Here is a 14,620-nt window from a genome sequence, read left to right as displayed (position 1 = left end):
GCACGCCAACCCGATTTTACAGGGATGGCAGGGCTGCAGATGGAACGTGGAAAGAAATGATTGCCCTGGGCCAACTCCACAGACAAATGATGAGCTAATTTCTCCTCAGTGAGAGTGTTCTGTATTTGCTGGTCAGAATCTGCCAAAAAGTTCAAGTTCATATGCTTAGAGCTGTATCTCTCCTTATGTCTATCTGGCTCCATTTAATGTTTAAATAGCCCATTTCACTGAGCCTTAGGCTGAACAGTGTGGAGTCATTTATTCATAGCTGAGGTGGTAATCAAGCTAATGAAGAAAAACAGAGGAAAGACAGTCAGCTGAATGTAAGGGTAAAACATCACGTAGTGTGGTGTGTATGTGCATATGTGAGTTCAACCATCCATTAGTCACATATTGTTCTCCTCCTTCGTGGCTTATTTCAAGCACACTTTATCTCTAGCTTGACTTTCCGTTTAGAAAGTGTCTTGCCCATCTTTCCTTTGTGTGTCTCTTTTTATGAACTCAAGGAAGGTAAATTTGTCTTGTCACCTAGGCAAAATATAATTAGAAAGGAGAATGAATTATTTCAAAACCACTATAGTGTTTTCTAGAACTGAAGATGAATATTTTTGTGTTGTTATCCAACATTTCAAAGTGGTCTGTGTTTCTGTTCATTTCCGCACCAAAGATAACCAGGATTACAAACCAAAGTACAATCCAGCCTAGTATTAAAATAAAAGAGACCAAAGTACATTTCTCAATTTGCATGCTGTTACAGTTTCTTTTTAAAGATAGCTTCATTGAGATATAATTAACATACCATACAATTCACACATTTATAGCCTACAGTTCAGTGGTTTTTAGTATATTCATAGATGTATGCAACCATCCCTGCAATCAATTTTGGAACATTTTTTTCATCTCAGAAGGAAACCTTGTACCTTTTAGCCATTACCTCCCTCACTCACTGGCCTCCCTGCCCCAGCCTGAGGCAACCACTAATCTACTTTCTGTCTCTACAATTTCCTTATTCTGGACGTGTCATGCGAATAGAATCATGTTATATCTAGTCTTTGTGACTACTTTCAGTTTGCATGTTTCCAAGGTTCATTTACATTGTATTAATAGTATGCATCAGTACTGTATCACTTTTTCTGTACAAATAATATTCCATTTTATAGCTACGTCACATTTTGAACATCCACTTGTCCGTTGATGATTTGGGTTATTTCAATAACCATTTGGGTTATTTCTACATTTTGGCTATTATGAAAAATGCTGCCTTGAGCATTCATGTATAAGTTCTTGTGTGGACATAATTTGTTGTTACAACTTCTGTTTTCACCTGTAAAAGAAAGCCTTCATCCATCCAACGACTCATCCATCCATTTTCTGTGTCAGAGGTAGCAGCCATTGTTGGTGCCCTGCCCAGTCCATATGGGTATAATAAATAATTGAATAAATACATGGGGGGAGCCAATATAAAATCAATGCAGAAGAATTCAAAGTAATTTTGTAGATATTCCATCTTCAAGATACCCTATTCCACAAGAATGAACTGTTCATAGGGACTCTGCCAAAGAGGATAGTGTGGAATGGGAAATAAAGGAGTAACATTACAGAAGAGAAATTTGATAAATACCACCTCACCTGGTGATCAAGGTTAACATCCACAATGATAAATCATATTGATAATATGTACCCTTTTTATGAATTAATGAAATGACATGCAATCTTCCTCCTAAAAACATAACTCCTGTCTAATTATGAGAAAAATGTCAGACAAATTCTAGTTGAGGGATATCTACAAAATACTTGACCAGTACTCCTCAAAACTGTCAAGGTCGTCATAAACAAGGATATTCTGAAATGCAGTAATGGCCAAGGGGAATTTAAAAAACTATGATAACTGAATATAATGTAGTCCTGGATATGATACTGGAATAGGAAAAGGATATTAGGAAAAGAGTAAGGAAAACAATAAAGTACAACTCTAGTTAATAAAAATGTATCAACTTTGGTTCATTAATTGAGACAAATCCATCATATTAGTGTAAGATACTAATAATGGGGGAAACTAGATGTGGGGTATTTGGAAGTCTGTATTTTTCTGTAAATTTAAAACTATGCTTAAAAAAATATTCTTAGGGCTTCCCTGGTGGCTCTGTGGTAAAGAATCCACTCGCCAATGGAGGAGACAAAGTTTCAATCCCTGACCCAGGAAGATCCCACATGCTGGGGAGCAACCGAGCATATGGGCCACAACTACTGAGCCTACATGCTTCAACTACCAAAGCCCGTGCACTTAGAGCGCACGCTCTCAATAAGAGAAACCACCGCAACGAGAAGCCTGTGCACCCCAACTAGAGAGTAGTCCTTGCTCTCCCAACTAGAGAAAAGCCCACAAAGCAACAAAGACCTAGCACAGCCAAAAACAAATAATAAATAAAATTATTTTTTAAAAGAAACTAAGAAGGGAAAAATAAAAAATGCTCTTCTAAAATTTTTTTTAAAAAACAGATGAAGACCATTTTAAAAAAATACAAATTTATTGATGTTCTAATTCTTATTCTCTTTTGCATATTATCCACTTCTCTTCAGTCAGAGCACTGGTGAGTGCTGCCTGTGACAACTTCTCCAGGGTTAAGAAATCAACTCAATGATGCCAAAGAAGAAGGAGAAAGGGACAGTAGACTGAAATTCAGGAGACCACACTCTGCTTTCTAATTCCCTGTGACCAGGGCAGCTGCTCTGTGTCTCTGGATCTCCATTTTCTTTCAAAATTGTGAATGAGTGGGGATAGAATGCGTGAGTGAACTCTAAGGGCTTATCTAACCTAAAACCTTTGGGCTCCCATTTTATCAGGCTAAAAATTCTTGGCTCCATCTTGACAGCTCTCATATACCCCACATCTGGCCCATCAGTGTGTCCCGGGGTCTGTATCTGAATCTGATCAGTCCTCACTTCTGGTTCAGCTACTGTCTTGGTCCAAGCAGTCACCGTCCCTATTGGGATTATTGTAACAGTATTCACACTCTTTTCCTGCTTTTCATTTTGCATTCTCACAATTCCCAATATAGGAACTGAAACGATCTTTTAAAACAGAAGTCAAATCATGTCATTTCTCTGTAAAAAGCACCAATGACTTCCCCTCTCACTTGCTGGAAAAGACAATCTCCCTTCACCGGCTTCTAAAGTCCTAAATGATCTGGATTTCCATTTCTCTCTAACCTCAAGTCTTGCTCTCTTCCCTTCAGTCACTCCAACCTCACTGGCCTCCTTGGACACAGGAAGAACATTTCTGCCTCAGGGCCTTTGAGTCACTGTTCTCCTACATGAAATGCTCTTTCTCTGGAGAGCTGCGTTTTGCTCCCTTACCCCTTTCAGTCACCTAACTAGAGAGATTGTCCTCAAATCCTTTATTATAAAACAGCAACTTCCTCCCTGACCCTGGGAAAGACTGAAGGCAGGAGAAGAGGACAACAGAGGATGAGATGGTTGGTTGGCATGGACATGAGTTTGAGCAAACTCCAGGAGATGGTGAAGGACAGGGAAGCCTGGCATGCTGCAGTCAGTGGGGTCACACAGAGTCAGACACAACTGAGAGACTGAACAACAACAAGTCTCCTCTGCACTTCACCTCCAGCCCAACCTCTTCCTCCTCTCTCTGCTTTGTTTTTCTCTGCAGCACTTAGCACCATCTGATGTCTCATATGTTTAATAGGCTATCTGCTGACTTTCAGTCTCTTGTGCACAAGAAAATAAGCATCTTGAAGCATTAGGACCTAGTGATTGTTGCTGCTGTGTTCCCAGTGCTTCAAGCAGTCCCTGGTCCATAGGATTTACTTAATAAACATGAGTTGAACAAATGCATAAGTGAATGAATGATGAGTGAATAAATGAACAATTGCTTCTGTGGATACAGGAATTTGTCTCCAATGGCTTGGTTCATTCCTCATCTTCTTCTCCTTCCTCAAATATATGAGTTAAATCTCTCTTCCCTGAGGTTTTAGGCTTTTGTACACTTAAGCTGGGAAGACTCCACTGAACCGACTTCCTGCTGGGTCACATCCCCCTGTATGGCAGTAGGTGGGTTGGTCTCGTGCTTGCATAGGCATAAGGCAAAGAGAGAATTTACAGTGCTTAAAAAAGAAATCAGTCAAAATTTCAGAAATGTTACACTGCTACTCCCTTCTCACACTACTTTTAGTTTTTTGGTTTCCAGGTGTGTCTCCCTTCATAGACCATGAGCAACTTTCACAGAAGGGTTATGTGGTACCCACTTTTGTATGCCCAGTTTGTAGCATGGTGATCAGCGCATAGCAGTTTTTCTTTCAATATTCATGAGTCACATTGAATCAATAAAATAGAAGCACTGACGACTTTTCTGGCAGAATGCTGAAAGTTCCATTTTTATTTGGTTTCTGGTAGAGACAAATGAAGTTTTTCTGTGAAAACATTCCAGCTGGATGTAAATATAACTGCAAAGACTGACTTACCAGCAATCCCTTTTTGACCAGAAACATGAAGAGAGCTCCACAAGGGATTAAGTTCCAAATCTATCACCAATATGGCCCTTTGGGCAATATACTTAAGTTTCCTCATTTCCTAGTAGCCTTATTCATCAATGTTATATTATCCATCAGTCATATAGGAGAAAGTAGCCAGCAGGGAATGCTGGCTCCAGAGCCCACACTGATAAGTTCGTTTCAGCCACTCAGTCCTGTCTGACTGTTTGTGACTCCATGGCACACCAGGCCTCACTGTCCATGACCAACTCCCAGAGTTTACTCAAACTCATGCCCGCTGAGTCAGTGATGTCATCCCACCATCTCATCCTCTGTCATCCCCTTCTCCTTCTGCTTTCAATCTTTCCCAGCATCAGGGTCTTTTCAAATGAGTCAGCTCTTTGCATCAGGTGGCCAAAGGATTGGACTTTTAGCTTCAACATCAGTCCTTCCAATGAACATTCAGGATGGATTTCCTTTAGGATGGACTGGTTGGATCTCCTTGCAGTCCCAGGGACTCTCAAGAGTCTTCTCCAACACCATAGCTCAAAAGCATCAATTCTTGGGTGCTCAGCTTTCTTTATAGTCCAAGTCTCACATCCATACATGACTACTGGAAAAACCATAGCCTTGACTAGTCAGATCTTTGCTGGCAAAGTAACGTCTCTGCTTTTTAATATGCCATCTAGGGTGGTCATAGCTTTTCTTCCAATGAGTAAGCGTCTTTTAATTTCATGACTGCAATCATCATCTGCAGTGATTTTGGAGCCCAAAAAAATAAAGTCTGACACTGTTTCCACTGTTTCTCTATCTATTTCCCATGAAGTGGTGGGACCGGATGCCATGATCTTCGGTTTCTGAATGTTGGGCTTTAAGCCAACTTTTCCACTCTCCTCTTTCACTTTCATCAAGAGGCTCTTTGGTTCTTCCTCACTTTCTGCCATAAGGGTAGTGTCATTTGCATATCTGAGGTTATTGATATTTCTCCCGGCAATCTTGATTCTAGCTTGTGCTTCATCCAGCCCAGCGTACTCTGCATAGAAATTAAATAAGCAGGGTGACAATATACAGCCTTGACGTACTCCTTTTCCTATTTGGAACCAGTCTGTTGCTCCATGTCCAGTTCTAACTGTTGCTTCCTGACCTGCATACAGGTTTCTCAAGAGGCAGGTCAGGTGGTCTGGTATTCCCATCTCTTGAAGAATTTTCCACAGTTTATTGTGATCCACACAGTCAAAGGCTTTGGCATAGTCAATAAAGCAGAAATAGATATTTTTCTGGAACTCTCTTGCTTTTTTGATGATCCAGCGGATGTTGGCAATTTGATCTCTGGTTCCTCTGCCTTTTCTAAAACCAGCTTGAACATCCGGAAGTTCACAGTTCACATAATGCTGAAGCCTGGCTTGGAGAATTTTGAGCATTACTTTACTAGCGTGTACTGCTGCTGCTAAGTCGCTTCAGTTGTGTCCGACTCTGTGTGACCCCAGAGACAGCAGCCCACCAGGCTCCCCCGACCCTGGAACTCTCCAAGCAAGAACACTGGAGTGGGTTGCCACATGTGAGATGAGTGCAATTGTGCGGTAGTTTGAGAATTCTTTGGCATTGCCTTTCTTTGGGATTGGAATGAAAACTGACCTTCTCCAGTCCTGTGGCCACTGCTGAGTTTTCCAAATTTGAAAAACCATAGCTTTGACTAGATGGACCTTTGTTGGCAAAGTAATGTCTCTGCTTTTTAATATGCTGTCTAGGTTGGTCATAGCTTTTCTTCCAAGGAGCAAATGTCTTTTAATTTCATGGCTGCAATCACCATTTGCAGTGATTTTGGAGCCCCCAAAATAAAATCTATCATTGTTTCCATTGTTTCCCCATCTATTTGCCATGAAGTGATGGGACCAGATGCCATGATCTTAGTTTTCTGAATGTTGAGTTTTAAAGCCAACTTTTTACTCTCCTCTTTCACTTTCATCAAAAGGCTCTTTAATTCTTCTTCACTTTCTGCCATAAGGGTGGTGTCACCTGCATATCTGAGGTTATTGATATTTCTCCCGGCAATCTTGATTCCAGCTTGTGCTTCATACAGCCTAGCATTTCTTATGATGCACTCTGCATATAAGTTAAACAAGCATGGTGACAATATACAGCCTTGACGTACTCCTTTCTCAATTTGGAACCAGTCCATTGTTCCATGTCCAGCTCTAACTGTTGCTTCTAAACACACTGATAAAGACCATACTGAAAAATAAGTTCAAATAGACTGGTCTTAATTTTTCAAATGAGGTATCATTTGAGCCTAAAATCATATACCCATATGAAACAAATTCCAAAAGACATCAGAAATATAGAATATTATTTAGAAACGGCCATGGGGTTGTTATAACTATGTAGCCCATTCTATGTAAGGCACATGTGTGTGTGCATGCTAAGTCACTTCAGTCATGTCTGACTCTTTGCAACCCTATGGACTCTAGCCCATCAGGCTTCTCTGTCCATGGGATTCTCCAGCAAGAATACTGGAGAGGGTTGCCATGTTCTCCTCCAGGGGATCTTCCCAACCTAGGGATTGAACTTGTGTCTCTTCTGTCTCCTGCATTGGCAGGCAGGATCTTTAGCACTAGTGCCACCTGGGAGACCCCATGTAAGCACGTAGAATAATGCAAGCAATGAATACTCCCCAAGCCTTGGCCATTTCTGTTGCTATTTAGGGGCCACCCTCAGGTGCTCCTTCTTTAGCCCTCAGTCTCTCTGATCATCAGGGCTACCTGCTAGGCTTTTCCAGCAATTCTTTCTTTAAAATTAATTAATTGATAAATTGGGCTACACTGGGTCTTGGTTGTAGCACATGGGATCTTTAATCTTTATCACGGCATGCAAACTCTTAGTTGAGGCATGTGGACTCCAGTTCCCTGACCAGGGATCAAACCCAGGCTCTCTGCATTGGGATCATGGAGTCTTAGCCACTGGACCACCTGGGAAGTCCCTGCAGCAGTCTTTTTTTTTTTTTTAATTGGAGGAAAATTGCTTTACAATGTTGTGTATAAGCCATAATTATACATATATCCCCTCCCTCTTGAGCCTCCTTCCCCTCCTCCCATTCCATCCCTCTAGGTCATCACAGAGCATGAGGCTGGCCTCCCTGTGTTATACAGCAACTTCTCACCAGATACCTATTTTAGAAGGCAATGGCACCCCACTCCAGTACTCTTGCATGGAAAATCACGTGGATGGAGGAGCCTGGTAGGCTGTAGTCTATGGGGTCACTAAAAGTCGGACACAACTGAGCAACTTCACTTTCACTTTCCACTTTCATGCATTGGAGAAGGAAATGGCAACCCACTCCAGTGTTCTTGCCTGGAGAATCCCAGGGATGGGGGAGCCTGGTGGGCTGCCGTCTATGGGGTCGCACAGAGTTGGACACGACTGAAGTGACGCAGCAGCAGCAGCAGCAGTAGTGTATATATGTTGATATTACTTTCTGCATTCACCCCACTCTTTGCCTCCCCAACTGTGTCTACAAGTCCATTCTCTACATCTGCATCTCCATTCCTTCCCTGCAAATAGGATCATCAATACATTTTGTCTAGATTCCATACATATGCATTAATATATGACATCTGTTTTCTCTTTCTGACTTTCTTCAATGCAACAGGCTCTAGGTTCATCCACCTCACTAGAACTGACTCAAATTCATTTTTAAGGCTGAGTAATATTCCATTTTATATACGTACCACATCTTCTTTGTCCATTCATCTGTTGATGGACATCTAGGTTGCTTCCACATCTTGGCTATTGTAAAATAGTGTTGTAGTGAACATTCGGGGCACATGTGTCTTTTATAATTCTGGTTTTCTCAGGGTATATACCCAGTAGTGGGGTTGTTGGGTCATAGGGTAGATTTATTTCTAGTTTTTTAAGGAATCTCCATACTGTTCTCCATAATGGCTGTATTGGTTTACATTTCTACCAATATTGTAGGAGGGTTCCCTTTTCCCTGCATCTTCTTCGGCATCTATTATTTATAGGTTTTTTGATAATGACCATTCTGATAGGTGTGAGATAATACCTCACTGTAGCTTTGATTCACATCTCTCTAACAAATAGTGATGCTGAGCATCTTTTCATGTGTTTATTGGCCATCTGGAAAAGGAGTATGTCAAGGCTGTATATTGTCACCCTGTTTATTTAACTTCTATGCAGAGTACATCATGAGAAATGCTGGGCTGGAAGAAACACAAGCTGGAATCAAGATTGCCAGGAGAAATATCAATAACCTCAGATATGCAGATGACACCACCCTTATGGCAGAAAGTGAAGAGGAACTCAAAAGCCTCTTGATGAAAGTGAAAGTGGAGAGTGAAAAAGTTGGCTTAAAGCTCAACATTCAGAAAACGAAGATCATGGCATCTGGTCCCATCACTTCACGGGAAATAGATGGGGAAATAGTGGAAATAGTGTCAGGCTCCAAAATCACTGCAGATGGTGACTGCAGCCATGAAATTAAAAGATGCTTACTCCTTGGAAGGAAAGTTATGACCAACCTAGATAGCATATTCAACAGCAGAGACTTACTTTGCCAACAAAGGTCCATCTAGTCAAGGCTATGGTTTTTCCTGTGGTCATGTATGGATGTGAGAGTTGGACTGTGAAGAAGGCTGAGTGCTGAAGAATTGATGCTTTTGTGTTTTTTTTTGTTTGTTTTTTTATTATCACTAAATATTTATTATGTCATATCTATCACTGTTTTCAGAAGTTCCTTGTACTAAAATAGGACACTACATAGAGCAAAGTGTTAATTTTCTTACAAGAATGACATCCACAATACAGTCTCCGAATTGCCTATACTTTTCATCCTTACCATCAGAGGAAGTTATAAACTACCCCAATGATCTAGCAAGGAAGGGAAATCACTGTCAAAAATTAAGAGTATCTATCCCATGGACGGAGAAGGCTGGTGGGCTGCAATCCATGGGGTCGCTGAGGGTTGGACACGACTGAGTGACTTCAGTTTCACTTTTCACTTTCATGCATTGGAGAAGGAAATAGCAACCCACTCCAGCATTCCCACCCGGAGAATCCAAGGGACGGGGGAGCCCGGTGGGCTACCGTCTATGGGGTCGCACAGATTCGGACATGACTGAAGGGACTTAGCAGCATTGCTAGCAGAAGAGGTATGGTTTTTCTTCGTGGGGGAGCAGAGGAGGAGGGACTTTAATAAGTTTATTCTGAAGAAGTTACTTTTTTTAAAGTGTTCAAAAATGTTTTTACAACTCATCTTGCAGTTTTTACAAATTGGAAAACTGTAAATGATGTGCAAAGGTCGTTGACAGGGCATTGGTTAAAGAAATGACAGTGGAGCCAAGAACGGACTCTGATTTAGACACTGAAGGTGATGATGTGCATGAAGTGATGCACACACTCACTCCAAAGCAGAGGGACTTGGGTGTGTAGCACAGTCCATGGGGGAGCACACACCGTCTTCCTGGCCTAAACTGCAATCAGAGGAGGGTGCCAGCTCCTCCAATCTAGTTGCAATAATTTTGAGATCAATTCCTATGGAAAATATTAAAGGCCTCTCCTTGGATAAGGTCATCGAATGTCCCTACCTGACTGCTGTAGACAAATGGATGTGAATTATAAGCATTACTTTATCTGACACATGAAAATGTCATCCCTCCTCAAAATATAGATGTATAGGCTTTCACAAGCCTCTATACTTTCTAAGGTACATACTCTTCATTTATAAAATATATACATACACAGATACATACACACACACATAAATGACTACAGAAAATACCCCAGAGTTCATTTCCTTATTGGCCATTTCTTTCTGCTTTTGTTTGGCAAGTGATTGGCCAGGATTCCCTCCTGTAAGATTCTGGCATTCCGTTCTCCAGAAAGCTGCTTCTGAGTGTCATATGTCGCCCTTCCATAACCTGATTCAGATCATTTCTCAGTCTTCAGTTCCATCTAGAGCTCTGAGAGTGAGTTCTAGTTGCTGTTCATTTCAACTTCTTTACTATATTGGTCTTCCTTTCTTCTTAATTGCTCCCTAATTTTTTCATATAACATATCAGCATTTCTTCTATTCTCTTCTTCTTGCTTTAAGGTCAAACTCAGTCTACCGAGCTCTCGTTGCCACTCCACTTTCTGATGCCCTAACTGTGATTCACTTCTTTTCTTTCAGACAGTTCTTTCTGTAGCTCACCAACCTTATCTTCCAGTTTTTTAATTTCTCCTCTAAGTAGTTCACCGTGGCTTTTTTAAAGTTCCATTTATCTTTCACACAAAAGAATTGCATCCCAAATTTTCAACAAGCTAACACAATCTTTATACCTCAAGCCAAGTGGTTCTACTTGCAACGTGGAATTCTTAGAGTAAAGACATCACCATCCTCGGAAGCACTTTCAGATGACTAAGTCATTCAGGTAGCTCACGTCATTAATCTGTGCTTTGACTTTCTACTTGTCCATTTAATGTCTTCTTTTCCTCTTTGACCAGCAGCTCCAGATAAATGATCCACATACTTCTGTGGAAGGCTCTCAGAGATACTCCCAGTGCGCCGGGCGGCGTTCCGGCTCTCACAACCCCCGACGCCGGCCCGCGCTCCCCGGCCGCACGTCCCCTGCGCAGGCGCCCGCCCGGCTCGCCGCCCACTGAATTGATGCTTTTGAACTGTGGTGTTGGAGAAGACTCTTGAGAGACCCTTGGACTGCAAGGAGATCCAACCAGTCCATTCTGAAGGAGATCAGCCCTGGGATTTCTTTGGAAGGATTGATGCTAAAGCTGAAACTCCAGTACTTTGGCCACCTCACGCAAAGAGTTAACTCATTGGAAAAGACTCTGATGCTGGGAGGGATTGGGGGCAGGAGGAGAAGGGGACGACAGAGGATGAGATGGCTGGATGGCATCACTGACTCGATGGACGTGAGTCTGAGTGAACTCTGGGAGTTGGTGATGGACAGGGAGGCCTGGCGTGCTGTGATTCATGGGGTCGCAAAGAGTCGGACACGACTGAGTGACTGATCTGATCTGATGTTGTCTTTGGAGTTCTTAATGACAAGGCCTATTTCCTCTGAAAATCAGCACCTCATAAATATACTGAGCTTGCGTTAGGGGTAAAAGAAAATATTCTTTTTATGGCACAGAGAGGCAGAAGTAAAGGTGTTGGGAAAAGAAAACCACAGAAGGTCAAGTTCCCAGAGCTAGAGCCTCTCAGAGCAGTGCTGCAAGTTCCAGGCTCCTACAGTTTGGCTTCATTGCCTGCCGGTCGTTACATCACAGAACCTTGGAGTAGAATGAGCTACTGGAGATTTCTCCACGTTGCACCCTGTCTCCTCCAAACCTGACAGCTTGTTAAATATTCCTGTTTCCTTCGCTTGCCCCTTATATTATGGCAGGAATCAGGCATGTAGTTAAAAAGACAGTTTGCCTAGCAAGCAAACTGACTTGGGATCAAATTCTATTTCTACACCTCTGAACTCTGTGATATTGGGCAAGTTGACTTTTTCTGTCTTGATAGGAAAATAAGAATAGTAATAGCTACTTTTCTTTTTTTTGGTTTTTGTGAAGAGTAAATGACAAAAATAGCTAAGTTTCCTTATACAATATTTGGCACACAAGTGTTCAACAATAGTTATTGCTATCATTGTTTTCTCTATCAAGGGCTGATTTTCCTTTGGTTTTATTATTATTGTTATTCATCTTTTGACCCATGTTTCAGTAGACCTATTTTTAAATATTTTCATTTTTATTTATATATTTGGCTACACCTGCTCGGCTCTCAGTTGCTGCAAGAGGGATCTTTAGTTGTAGCATGTGAACTCTTGGTTGGGATCAAACCTGGGCCCCCTGCTTCAGGACCGAGGAGTCTTAGCCACTGGACTACCAGGGTAGTCCCTGATTTTTCTCTGGACACTCTACTACATCGATACCCTCCTGAAAGTGAAGGGTGCCTTGAACCAAGCATAATTCCTCTGATACCATCCCAGATCTGGAGAAATAACAGAGATAGAGGTAGATGAGGGCTTGTTATGCACAGAGCATTGTGCTAAATTCTCAGCATGCAGTATCCCGTCAGAGCATTACACAAGTCTTTGAGGTGACATAATGTAGCATTTATCGTGAAGAAGCTGAGGTTCAGAGAGGGTAAACAACTTGCACAAGACCACACACAGTCAAGGTGTGGTCAGGTGGCTAGGGTTGAGAGTCGCCTTCTATGACTGGGAGTTAGGGTGAGGTTCTGTCTGAAGCAGCACTTTGGGGGTGGGGGTGGGGCAGGGAGGTAGAAAGCCAGGAAGGCAAACCTGCTCAGTTTTTCAGAAAGAGTTGCACTTTATTGATTTTTTTAAACTTTTTTTTTTAATTGGCCACTCTGTAAGGCATATGGGATCCTATTTCCTCCACCAGGGACTGAACCCAGGCCCCCAGCACTGAAAGTGCAGAGTCTTAACCGCTGGAGGCCCAGGAAAGTCCCGAGAGAGTTGCATTTTAAATTGTGGTAAAAACTCAAGTCCCCAGAGCCAAGCGATATTGGTTTCTTTAGAATCTAAACAACAGCATTTCAGGGAGAAGTAGGATAGTGGTGTTGGAGGCAGGGGACATTAGGGTTTCCTGAGCTAATTTTGTGAATGTAAGTGTGTGCCTGTATGGGCTGGTGGGTGCCTGAGTGAGTCTGAATTAAAGAGGCTGCATCAAGGCAGACACAAAACAGGGCCTACCAGAAGCTAAAGCTCCATTCATTCTGCAATGTGCTGAGTGAAGTTAGGTCTAGATTGGTCAAAGCCTGAAACAGGATTCTTGTGTTGGGTGGTGGGAGTCAAGTCCCCTTGTGCTGTGTGTGTGCTCAGTCGCTTCAGTCAGGTCCAACTCTTTGAGACCCCATGGACTGTAGCCCACCAGGCTCCTCTGTACATGGAATTTTCCAGGCAAGAATACCGGGGTGGGTTGCCATGGCCTCCTCCAAGGGATCTTCCTGGCCCCGAGACCGAACCCTCCTCTCCTGCATTGGCAGGCAGTTCTTTACCACTAGTGCCACCTAAGAAGTCTGTAGAGCTCTCAAAACTCTTTAAACTAGTGACGAAGTTGTCCCTGCTTCCCTATTTCAATCAGAGATGGACTTGTGTTGAGTTACAGAAAGATTTCTCAGCTTCCTGGCTCCCTCTCCTCAGCATCTTGAAGGCAGACAACTCTTACAAAGCAGATCTGGTGATTCAGTCTAGGGGAGACCCAGGATCAGTTTCATAAACTCTTTCTCTTCTCATTTCTTTTACTTCGTAGCTGTCTGTGCATATAGGTATGTCCTCCTGCCAGTCCTGGGAGACATAAAAGCCAGGTGATGGATACGCAACCATCCTAAGCAGCTCAGTCCAACAACCTATGATGTTAATAGCAAATCCAGACCCCGAGTTCCAGTAGGGGGATTATTTCACTACTCAACCTGCTTTTCTCAATGAGCTCTAGGTCGATGGAAAGTGCTTTGATAAGAGACATTTTTACATGTCATTTCTCAATTTTGTTTCCTTGAAGACAGAAATTATGCTTATTTCTTAGTGACACTCCAAAAATTTACCATGATATTAACATTTGCTCTCAGTCAGTACACATAGAGATAGCTAGACAGATATGGATGCATGTGGGCATGCGTGCACACGTGCACACACACACACACACACATGGGTATTCCATCTAAGTTCCACATGAGAACTTAGACTTGCTTTCACATTGCTTGGAACTGCTGGCATCAGGAAGAACTGCCCTGCCTTTCCTTACAAAGCTATAATTATAAGAATTACTGATGATTTGTCACTGAGAAAGAACTGACAGTGACAAGTCTAATTAGATGCTGAAAGAGAGTGACGTGCTACATCTAGCTGATTCTGACTCTTTCTGACTAGAATCTTTCCGAACACAAACTAGTCATATTTACTTAAATATCAAGGCAAATTAAACTAGGTGAAAGAAGCACGAGCTTTGACATTCCCATGGTAGGAAATTCATATGTGTTTGTGTTTTAAATATATACTGGGTTGGCCAAAGAAGTCCATTTGGGTTTTTCCATACAATGTTATGGAAAAGCCCGAAAAAACATTTTTGCCAACCCTATACATTTCTTGTGAGAGTGGTCACTCACTCAG

This window comes from Bos grunniens, chromosome 16 (genome assembly GCF_055505025.1).
Source record: "Bos grunniens cultivar Pamir isolate PY7600 chromosome 16, Bosgru_T2T1.0, whole genome shotgun sequence".
NCBI classification, from domain to species: domain Eukaryota; kingdom Metazoa; phylum Chordata; class Mammalia; order Artiodactyla; family Bovidae; genus Bos; species Bos grunniens.
This window is presented reverse-complemented; position numbering follows the sequence as displayed.